We start from the raw sequence: 12754 nt of genomic DNA on the forward strand, positions 1-12754 counted from the left end.
CAAACCAGGAATGGGGGAAAGAAAGGAAGCCTGTTTTTAGAATAATTTGAAAGAACTTAATGTGCAGTTTTTTGAAGGAAAGAAGAATCAAATTAAAATGAAATTGGTGCTCTGGGTTTGGGGACCTAAACAAGTCCAATATTGAAAAAAAGAAAAAAAATTATAGAAATGTAAAACTATCATCATAATTTCAATTGCACATTTGAAAAAAAAAAAAGGGGAAAATGTCTAAAATAAAATCTTTATTTGGCCTGTCAACTGAAAATTGATATTTTCATTATGCTTTCAGTCAAGGATTGCCTTTTAAATACTAGGTAGACTTCTGTTCCATAAGTTGTTCTGCTTTTTCCTCTATAGACTCTTCTGAAGAGTATGCAAATAAAGAAAGAAGTAATATGTTAGATTTTTAAAAGACAGCAGAAACTGGGGCCTCCAGGTCTCATCTCTTAAATTCTTATTTCATTCTACTAAACCAAGTACGCTCAAAGAATCACGGTTCTTAGCCATTGGTTTTATTATTTCAATGTGAACTATGAAAATTTGTTGCCTCTCTTTGTCCACCAATAAAAATAAAACCTTGTAATGACAATGCCTTTATTTAACAGAATTGTCAAGACAGAAAGACATTTGTATCTCCCGAATTATCTTCAAAATCAAAGTCACAATCCAGTCACACTGAACTCCTCCCTAAATTTTCCTTTAGTATCAAGGATTCCTACAGTTTAGTGGAAGCATATTGAATTATTTATGGATAAAATGATACTTGCTTCAAAATTATTGGGCCATGAGGACAGTGCATGGTTCAGATGAAAGAAGATTAGCAAAAAATTGATCATTATAAAATTTGGATGAACATGTAAACTCATATTACTATTTTCTGTAGTCTGTTTTATGTTTTCCATAATAAAAAGTTTTCAATTAATTAATTCTAAAATGACTACTAGAAAAAGAGGGGGTAATACTGAAGCCAGAACTGGGGACAGGCAGTTAGTGTAGAAATAGGGGATCAAGTCAAATCGAGGAAATGGAGGCCATGAAAGAAAGCCATCTGCCTCTGGAAGTTGGAGATTACCCCTGGGAGAATGGAATGTCAAGGATCTCTGGAGCCCATTGATTACCAAATTTACCTGCCCTTATCAAGGACTACAGGAAAGGAGCTGCTAATTAATGCCCCCTGGGCCCTTACCTGACTGAGTCACTTTGGCCCTCCCCCTGCCCATTCGCTTCTCACTTTATGCATCTCACCTGCAAAACCAGGCCTAGTCACTTAGGCAGGAAGAAGAGATAAGAGGAGAGAAAACTGGACCTTAACCTATAAAAGATGTAGGGTGCGCTCACTTCTTGGGATTCTAGAACATCAGTCATGGCCCCCTTCTCCCTCTCGGGAGAAGTCTATATTATTACTAACTTTAAATAAAACTTGCTTAATATGCTTGCCTTGATGTGCTTCTCTGATGTTATACTTCAACACCTGAGGAAGCAGAACTCATCACCGGTAAACGGCGTACCACAGCGGTATCAATACCACAATACATACCCTTTATTGGGCATATCAATGTGAGGTTTCTTATCTACCAAGATACAGAAAGATTCTTCAGCCTTCCAGAAAAGGACAAAAAAAAAAAAAAAAAAAAAAAATAGTTTGCCTACAAGTAAGAATCAGACAAGTGTCTGAGTTTTTCACTAACAATAATAGATATTTGAAGACTATAAAGCAAGACTATCAAAGTTCTGAAGGAAAATTATTTTTTTTCTTTTAGGAGAAAACTAATTTTATTATGATAAATTCAGTTATAGATTTCCTTCCAAATTTGCATAATTTTTAAAATTTTTATTAACTTATTTTTAACTGATACACAAAAACATAAGAATTGTGCAATGTTTTGATGTATGTATACATTGTATAGCATTTACATCAGGTTAAATTTATCTGTCTCCTCAAACATTATCATTTATTTATGGTGAAATCATTAAAAATTCTTTCTTCCAGGCTTTTGAGATTCACAGTATGTAACTGTTTTCCATCATCACCCTAAACAGCACACCTAAACATCTTGCTCTCAGCTATGACTTAGTACCATCCATCAATCTTTCCCCATCCCTTCCTCTCCCTGTGATCTCTGACCTCTGGCAACCACTATTCTCTTCTGTTTCTATAAACATTTTTAGATTCCATGTATGAGTGAGATCATGCAGAACTTGTTATTTCTGTGCCTGTCTTGTTTCACTTAACCTAACATCCTCCATTACCACCCATGTTGTTGCAAATGACAGAGTACCATTCTTTTCATGACTGAATAGTACTTCGCCATGAATAAGTAGCACCTTTTCTTTAACCATCCACTGGTTGATGTACACTTGTGTTGATTCCACCATACCTTAGCAAGTGTGAATAGGGTCCCAAGAAATATTACCTGACTTGGGCTGGGGTTATGACTCAGTGGTGGAGCGCTTGCCTAGCACCTGTCAGGCACTGGGTTCCATCCCCAGCACCACATAAAAATAAACAAACAAAATAAGGGTTCTGTGTCCATCTATCACTAAATTTTTTTTTTTAAATTACCTGACTCCAATAAGAATGGTTAACATCAAAAAGATAAAAGATAACAAGTGCTGGCAAGGTGTGGAGAAATGGGAAGCTTGCACACCACTGGTAGGAATCAGTGCACTCATTATGGAAAACTGTATGGAGGTTTCCCAAAGATTTTGTGTCCTTAAGCATAATTTAGAGGATGGCCAATCCCACCACCAGCCTACATTAGTGGCAAGCAGCCAGGCTCAGGCTATATCTCCACAGCAATTGTACAGTGAATCACCACATAGACTGTGAAGTCCTGGGCCACCAGTGCCAGCCTGTGCGTAGGATGAGATGAGGAGAAGCTTCAAGGCAGTAGGCAGGCCACAGAGCAAGGACCATGTGCTAGGGCCTTCCCCTGCTGAGAAAAAATTGGGGTATGTACAAGCACCATGGAAAAGAGCCTTAGGATTGTGGGAGGGGAAAATAAACATGACTTGAGTATCTAAAATGTCTACTGCATTTAAGGAAGAATAACCAAGAAAAAAGTACTTCTCTCCTTACTGATTCATTTCCCAGGTTTGCCACAAACTGAGTGGTCTAAAACACAAGGATTTATTCTCATAGTTGTGGTGTACTAGAAGTCCAAAGTCAAGGTATCAGCAGGTCTCTGCTCCCTCTGAAGCCACCAGAGCAGAGTCCTTCCTACCCTCTTCCAGTTACTGGTGAATGCCAGCAATTCTTGGTGGTTCTTGGGTGATGGCAACATAACTTCAATCTTGGCCTACATCTTCACATGGTTTTCTTCCTTGTGTGTCTCTTTTCTCTTCTTACAAACACAGCATCCATGGGACCAGATTTGGGTAGCTCAGGAGGATGGAAGAGAAGGTTATTGCAGTCCTTTTGAGGACATGTTGGCAGATGAGTTATCTACTTTGTTGCTGATGTCATGCAACATGTTGACAGGACTTGAGGTGAGAAGAAGACCGGAGTACCTCCAGTAACTTATTATTTCTGGCACACTGTTGATACCGCCGTTTACTGGTGAGGAGTTCTGCTTCCTCTAATGTTGAAGTTTGAACACTAGAGAAGCACGCCAAGGCAAGCATATTAAGCAGGTTTTATATAAAAGTAGTAACAATACAGACTTCTCCCAAGGGGGAGAAGGGGGCCATGGCTGATGTTCTAGAATTCCGGGAAAATTATTTTAAACTTAGAATTATCTACCCTGCCAAACTGTGAAATATTGTTGGGGGCTGTGCCAGCCAGAACGGCACCTGATCACATCAGCAGTGAGGAGGTTAATTGACATAAGCGCACTCAGGTGATTTATCACTGACCGAATTCAGTTAAGTCCACGCACAACACGTGCACAGGTGTTCCCCAGCGGCCTGCTCAGGTCTGCTCATTTTGACCCTTGCTGTGATTGGGTAGCTGGCTCCTCCCCTGATCGCAACTGGCCCTGCCCTCCGTCTCCTGGAGGGAATATAGGCGGGTGGTGGGCGGGGGCCGAGAGTAAGAGCAGCAGTTAGCAGAAAGAAGCGGAGTAGAAGCCACTAGCAGAAAGGAAGAAGAAGCGGCAAGCAGATAGTAGTAGCGAGTAGGGGCAGTGGTGGAAGGCAGATCGCAGAGCGGAGAACTGAGAACACATCTTTAGGTTGCAGATTACAGAATGCGGGACGCATCACTAAGAAGCACCTCAGATAGACGCACCCTTAGTTCACAGGATGCAGGATGCGACTTTGAGAAGAAGCAGCAGAACTAAGAAGATATAGATCTCTGAAAGTGTAGTCTCTCTCTCTTAAGCAAAGTCTCTTTCTCTCCAATAAGCAAAGCCCCCACCTCTCTCTCTCCTCTCAAAGCAAGTAAACCTCATTTCCTCTATCCTCTATAAACAGTCAAGCAAGCAAGGAAGGAAGCAGCTCAGAAATAGAAGTAGCTCAGTTTCCAGTCCACCACCAATAAAGACCTGTGCAAATTGTTGCTGCAGGCGGTGACAAATACCCGCAGATTTGGCACCGCAAAGAGCCAGTGACAAAATATGAAAGCAAACTTCGTAAGAACTTGAGAAGTTTAATTCTCATTTCCCCTTTCCGGGAATGTTACCTGAAGATTCTTGAAGAAAATTGAGAATGAAAACCAAGAGAGGCAGAAGCAATTCCAAAAAGAAAAACATACTAAATTCCAAGCAGTAGGTGAAATTGGTAGGCCATAATAGAAAAGATATGCTTCTCTTGCCAGCAAGAAAGGCATAAGCAAAAGCACAAAAAAATGAAAATAACTATAAATTATGAAAAAGTCCCTTTATACAAAGAAATAAAAATACTTATTTAAATAATTAGATGGTTTTTTAATCTATCAAATTATCACAAACTTGTTTATAATCGCCAGTAAGGTTAAGGTTTGGTGAAATAAATAATTTATATTGCAAATGTAATTAAGGTTAAGTACCCTGAGATGGAGAGATTATTTTTATTTATTTGGGTGGCTCCAATCTGATCACATAAGTCCTTAAAAGTACAGTCTTTCTTGGTTGGGTCAGAGATGAGATGACTGATGACAGAAGAATAAGTCTGAAGATGGTAGCATGAGAAAGATTCAGCACCCAGTTGGTGGTTCTGAAAAGTAGGAGCCATATGCAAGGACCAGAGAGAGGTCCTGGAGTTAAGGTGTCCCCAAGGAACCGTCAGCAAGGGAACAGGGACCTCAGTCATACCACCCTATAGAACTCAACTCTGCTATCTGAATGACCAATAAAGTGGCTTCTGTGCATTACAGAAAAGAACCAGTACTGCCAACAACTTGATTTTAGCCCAGTGAGACCTGAACTAAACTTATGACCTACAGAAATGTAAGATTTTAATTTGTGTAATTTAAACCATTAAGTTTGTGGTCATTTGTTACTTCAGTAATCAAAAATTAATACTGGTAAAAATATAAATTAGTAAAAATCCTCTAGGAAAACAATATAAAATACAAAATCAGAACTTAAAGAAAATTTATATCTTTAATCAAATAATTCTCCTTCTGGGAACCCACACTCAGAAAATAATCATAAATATGGAAAACCTCTTATTAAAAATATTTACCACAGAATTATTCATAGCAGCAAAACTGGAAGAAAAAAAATTAGTGTCCAACACTAAGTGAAAGATTAACAAATCCACCTGAAGAAATATTATCAGCCGATAAAAATTAGGTTTATGAATATTAAATAACACTGTTGAGAAAAGTTTATGCTATAGTGCTATTTAAAGATTTTTAATGTAGGGGATGGGTTTGTGGCTCAGTGGTAGAGTGCTTGTTTAGCATGTGAGGCACTGGGTTTGGTTCTTGGCACCACATAAAAATAAAATAAAATAAAGATATTGTGTCTATTTACAACTAGAAATATTTTTTAAAAAAGATTTTTAATGTAGAAAAAAGCACTTAAGAGGAAAATACACAAACACCATAAGAGCAGCTGCATTCAAGAACAGATAACTTCAAATATACTTTCTTATTTCTTTGCATTTCTGAGTTTCTCTTAATAAGCTTGTGATTTTCATCTATTGGGCTGAGGCAAAAGAGGACAGTTATAGATGACATTTAGTATCTCTCAAGTGGCTACATTGGTGGGCTTTCACTCAACCTTATGTAACTTGGACCTGACTTTGTAGAGATGGTTTAGGCAGTATAAACTGACAAAAACTTTAGGTATTTCATAAAACAGAGATAGACAGGAAATGGTTAGCTTGCTAAATCCTAAGAAAATGTATTAATTTCTTTGGTGCAAAATTAAAGGTTATTGAAGATAAAGACCAAGTTTATTTTCTTTTCCATTTTATGGTCATCAACTAGCACATAACCTGGCCCAGGTGCTCCATAAGCATTAGTGGAAGCATGACTATGATACCGCCGTTTACTGGTGATGAGTTCTGCTTCCTCAGGTGCTGAAGTAAAACATCAGAGAAGCACTCCAAGGCAAGCATATTAGGCAGATTTTATTTAAAAGTAGTAATAATATAGACTTCTCCCAGGAGGGAGAAGGGGGCCATGACTGATGTTCTAGAATCCCAAGAAGTGAGCGCACCCTACATCTTTTATAGGTTAAGGTCTCTTTTGTTCTCCAGTTCTCTCCCACTTATCTCTCCTTCCTGCCTATGTGACTAGGCCTGGTTTTGCAGGTGAGATGCATAAAGTGAGAAGCGAATGGGCAGGGGGAGAGCCAAAGTGAGTCAGCCAGGCAACCCCCCCCCCACATTAATTAGCAGTTTCTTGCCTGTAGTCCTTGACAAGCACAGGTAAATTTGGTAATCAATGGGCTCTACAGATCCTTGACATTCCATTCTCCCAGGGGCAGTCTCCAACTTCCAGAGGCAGATGGCTTTCATGGCCTCCATTTCCTCGATTTGACCCAATCCCCTATTTCTACACTAACTGCCTGTCCCCAATTCTGGCTTCAACTATACATCTTGCAGATTCACTTGTTGGTCCAAACATACTGACCCAAATTAACTTGGTCATTAATACCTAAGGGACATGGAAAGATCAACATATGCTCTTATGTACATTTCAAACTAATAGAAAAATTATTTGCTTTTTATATTATGTATTTGCTTTATGCATTCAAAAGCAGCAGAGCCAGGGACCATGGCCCTCCTCTGTAATCCCAGCAACTCAGGAGGCTGAGAATTGCAAATTCATTGCCAGACTCAGCAACTTAGTGAGGCCCTAACCAACTTAGCAAGACCCTGCCCTAAAATTTAAAATTAAAATTAAAAAGGGGGGGCTGGGGAGATAGCTCAGTTGGTAGAGTGCTTGCCTTGTAAGCACAAGGCCCTAGGTTCAATCCCCAGCACCCAAAAAAAAAAAAAAAAAAAAAAAAAAAATTAAAAAGGGCTGGGTATGTAGCTCAGTGGTAAAGCATCATAGGCTAATTCCCTAGTACCGCCCCCCAAAATAAATCAGTGGAGAGAACAAGGCACAAAAGATATATAAACTGCCTTCATATAAATTACAGAAGTAACTTTCTTTCTACTTGAAAGGAGCAGAGTTGGATGTCTGACGAATAAATGGCAAGCCCCTATGGACGGCAAGCCAAAAAGACATAAGTGTCATGAGAGCGTTGCACCAGGGAGATAAGACACCATCTGGACCAGAATTGGGAACAAGCCAAGAAGAAGGGTATATAAACTCACCCCTCAGACAGCTCCTCAGCTCAGCCCAGATCTCCTGACGAATCCACGTCAGCCAGGTTCGCGAGCCCCACCGATCATCGGTGGAGACTGCTGAGACTCCGCTGCTCTGACGGCTTCACGACCAGCGGAGCCTGCCTGTCTTCGATCCTCAGACCATCCGCCAGAGAAAAGTTCCGAGACCAGCCGTTGTCTTCTGTTTCCATGACCAGCCATCGTTTTCTCTTCGACTAAGATACATCGCATTCGGGGTCGTCGGAACCGACAAGACAGAGAGGACTTTGGACTATTTGATTGAGGTGTGTTTATTTGCCATACGATTTGATTGATGTGTGATATTAGGAATATTAAAGTTTGTGTTATCCCGAGTGTATCAAATAAAGCCAACTTGTTTAGAACCAAATTCTAGTCACTCGCCTCTCTGCCGCTCGCGACACTACTATATTTTAAAACATTTTTATTTTGATAAACTTGTTTGGGAATAATTTTTGGTTTATAATAGTTGCAAAGAGCTGAGCACTGTGGCTCACGCCTGTAATTCCAGGCTTGAGAGACTGAGGCAGGAGGATCACGAGTGCAAAGCCGGCCTCAGCAAAAAGTGAGGCACTAAGCAACTCGGTGAGATGCTATCTCTAAATAAAATACAAAATAGGGCGGAGGATGTGGCTTAGTGGTCAAATGTCCCTGAGTTCAATTCCCAGTACCAGAAAGAAAGTGTGGCAAAGATAGTGCAGTGTCTTCCCGAATAAGGGCATCCCTTATTTCGTTTCCCTCATCAAAAACATGACACTAGGGCATTGTTATTAACTAATTTCCAGACTTATTTGGACTTCAGTTTTTCCATTAATGTCCTCTTTCTATTGCAGCATCTAATTTAGGGTACCACTTTACATTTAGTTGTCACCAACTCCAGTCTCCTCTAGTATATGATAATTTCTTAGTATTCCTTGTTTTTTATGACTTTTGACAGTCTTCAGGAGTTTTGCCAACTATCCTGTAGAATTTCCCAGTTTGTCTGATGTTTCCTCATGATTACACTGAAGTTACATGTTTTTTTAAAGAAAGCCACAGAAATGAATTTGCTCTTTTGTTGCAAATCAGATAACAGATGATATCCACATGACATCACTGGTGATGTTAAATGGCATTACTTGGTTAAGGTAGTGTTTGCGAGTTTTCTCTATGGTAAAGTATCTAGTTTCCCCTTCTTTAATCTTTGGAAGTGAATCACTAAATCCAGCTCACCCTCAATGGTAACTAAATCCACCTTCCAGAAAAGAATATCTACATATTGTACTTGGAAATCTTCTCTAAGACAGATTTTTCTATTTATGTCAATACAAATTCATGTACACTCATTTCAGACTTTAGGTTATAATCCAATGCTATATTATTTGTTTTGCTACTCAAATTATTCCAAATAATGAGCACTTTCAAGTTGACTCTGTGTCCTGTTGACATGGCTTATCTTTTTGTTTCGGTTTTTATTTGTGTATTGTTAGGGTTTAGAAATGAGGTGTAGCCAAAAGCTCTTGTTAATTAACTTGATTGTGATGAACATTTCACAAAGTATATTTATATCCAAACATTGTTTTATACCATATGTATATATATGTTATATCATGTATCACTAATATCTCAATAAGGTTATATGTTTTAAAAACGTAAGAGCCTACACAGGACCTCATTGAGGTGAAGTGGAAAATTGTATACTTATACCCAATTGTATAAGTGGAAAATTGTAACAATTAAGACTGAGAAGCTCCATCCATCTTAGAAGGCAGGGATGAGGCACAGGGTTGAAAAGGGAGAACGGTTGAAAATCTTTTGGGGACACACAGGAAACTTAAATTCTCCTCCATAATCCAAGGGCTCCAAATTCTTCCTGCTCTGCCATGGGAGAAACAAGGTTTATTCTCAGGGAAATTTAAACAGACAGACTGAATTCAGGAGCATCTGGCAGAAAACAGAGAAGGCACAGATTTGAAAACAGTGTTTTGATTTGCATTTCTCTAATTGCTAGAGATGTTGAACATTTTTTCATATATTTTTTGATCAATTGTATATCTTCTGTGAAGTATCTTTTCAGTTCCTTAGCCCATTTATTGATTAGGTTATTTGTGGTTTCAGTGGTAAGTTTTTTGAGCTCTTTACATATCCTAGAGATTAATGCTTTATCTGAGGTGCATGTGGTAAAGATTTTCTCCCCATCTGTAGGTTCTCTCTTCACATTTTATTGATTGTTTCTTTTGCTGAGAAGAAGCTTTTTAGTTTGAGTCCATCCATTTATTGATTCTTGATTTAACTTCTTGCACTTTAGGGGTCTTGTTAAGGAAGTCAGATCGTAAGCCAGCATGGTGAAGTTTTGGGCCTACTTTTTCTTCTAGTAGTTGCAGGTTCTCTATTCTAGTACCCCAGTCTTTGATGCACTTTGAGTTGAGTTTTGTGCAGGGTGAGAGATAAAGGTTTAATTTCATTTTGTTACATGTGGCTTTCCTTTTTTCCCAGCACCATTTGTTGAATAGGCTATCTTTTCTCCAGTGAATGTTTTTGGCATCTTTGTCTAGTATGAGATAACTGTATTTATGTGGGTTTGTCTCTGTGTCTTCAATTCTGTACCATTGGTCTACATGTCTGTTTTGATGCCAACACCATGCTGTTTTTATTATGCTAGCTCTGTAGTAGACTCACTCCAATCAGCAATTATCAAGAATACAAGCAACAATAAATGTTGGTGAGGATGTAGGGGAAAAGGTACACTCGTACATTGCTGATGGGAATGCAAAATTGTGCAACCACTCTGGAAAGCAGTATGGAGATTCCTCAGGATACTTGGAATGGCACACCATTTGACCCAGTTATCCCATTCTTCTGTTTATACCCAAAGGGCTTAAAATCACCATACTACAGTGATGCAGTCACATCAATGTTTATCGCAGCTCAACTCACAATAGCTAAGCTAGGTGCCCTTCAGCTGATGAATGGATAAATAAAATGTGGTATATATACGATGGAATACTACTCAGCTTTAAAGAAGAAAAAAATTATGGCATTTACTGGTACATGGATGGAATTGGAGAATATCATGTTAAGTGAAATAAGCCAAACCCAAAAAACCAAAGGCCAAATGTTTTCTCTGATATGCGGATGCTAATTCACCATAAGGGGGGTGGTCTAGGGAAGAATAGAGTTACTTTATATTAGGTAGAGGGGAGTGAAGGGAGGGGAAGTTTTGTGGGGAAAGGAATGATAGTAGAGTAAAACAGACATTATTATCTCATGTACATATATGACTGCATGACCCATGTGATTCTACAATATATACAGTCAGAAAAATGAGAAATTATACTCCATTTATATATGATCTTTCAAAATGTATAAAGGCATTCTACTGTTATGTGCAACTAATTAGAACAAATAAAAAATATTAATAAAATAAAAAAGAGTGACTCTAATAAAGTTTTATCTTTGCAAAAAAAAACAACCAAAAAAAAAAAAAAAACAAACAAACAAACAAACAAAATAGTGTTTGGTGGGACTGTACATCCCAACCCAAGTGAATTGCCAGCTATAATTTTTCAAGACTTTACAGTTAAGCTCACAAAGACATAGCCTCACTATGAACATATTTCCCACTTCTCTTTAGAGAAGTATAAGTAAATCAATATGTTTTTAAAATAAGTTTATTATTATATATAAATAAATATCAGAGGAAAACTTCTAACATGAAATAGACTAACAAAGAAATGAAAAAAACTTAGAGAAAACAAATAATGCATAAAACAGGCAAAACCTGTAAGATAAAGTTTGTTAGAAAGCTGAGGGATGACACTGTGTGCATAACACAAAAAGAGGGTGGTATAAAACAAGAGCCATAAATGATTAAGGATACCTACTAGAAATTAAATTAATATTATAAATAAGATAAAAAGAGCTAGGGGGAAAAAGGGGTGTTTGAGAATAAATAAAAGGAAATTCCTCAACACACAGAAGAAAAAGAAAAGAAAAGCAGATTGGAAAATGTGGGAAATTGGATGGTTAATTCTGTAGGTTTAACATCTCATAGGAATTCAAGAAAAGGGTGAGCAAGGAAAATAAACAGAAAATTTTCAAAGAAATAGTACATAAGATTTCCCAAAAGTGAAAGACATGAATCTCACCTTTGAAAGCATTCTCAAGAACCCAGTAAAATTAGTGAAAATGGCTCACATCAATTAATTTTATCATGAAATTAGGAACAATACAGATAAGATCTTCAAAGCTTAAGGAAAAACAACGCATAGGGAGATCCATGCTGAGAATTGGTATATATCAAATTTCTCAAAAGTAATCTTGAAGCTAAAAGGTAATAAATCAGTGCCTTCAAACCAAGAAGGAAAATATTTTTGAATCTGAACTTATGCACACCCAAAACTACCAAGTTTGACAGTAAATAAAAAGTTTTAAGTATAAAAGAATTCAAATAATTTATCTGTCAAGCATCCTTTCTTAGAAGTTACTGCAGTATGTTCTTCATCATTGCAAGAAGTTAGCCAATGAAGAAGACAATGGAATCAAGAAACCCCACAGAGATAAGGAGCAAAAGGAAGGATGTAGATAAACACCAATGTAGCAGGCTTAGAAAACATCCATTCAAGTGGGAGGATAAGGAAAAATGGAAGGGAGGTGTTATGATTTAGATAGGAGATCCCGCCTCCCCACAAATCTCCTACATTAATGCAGGAACCTTTGGAGGTAAAATGATTGTATTGTGACGGTTGCAACCTAATCAGTCTATCCTTGTTTGAATGGACTGACTGGGTGGGCAGGTGTGTGTGGCTGGAGAAGGGAATGCCCTGAAAGGGTATATTTTCCCTGTGGTCCTTGCCTCTTCTCTGCTTCCCTAACTACAATGAAGTAAGCAACTTTCCTTCTCTTTGGCCAGATGTGCTGCCTCATATTGGGCTCAGAGCAATGGAGTCAGCTGCCTATGGTTTGAGACCTCTAAAACAATGAGCCCCAAACAAACTTTTCTCCTTCTAAGTTGTTCCAGTCAGGTATTTTGGTCACAGCAACAAAATGT

The sequence above is a fragment of the Sciurus carolinensis genome, chromosome 1, assembly GCF_902686445.1.
Source record: "Sciurus carolinensis chromosome 1, mSciCar1.2, whole genome shotgun sequence".
Classification (NCBI taxonomy): domain Eukaryota; kingdom Metazoa; phylum Chordata; class Mammalia; order Rodentia; family Sciuridae; genus Sciurus; species Sciurus carolinensis.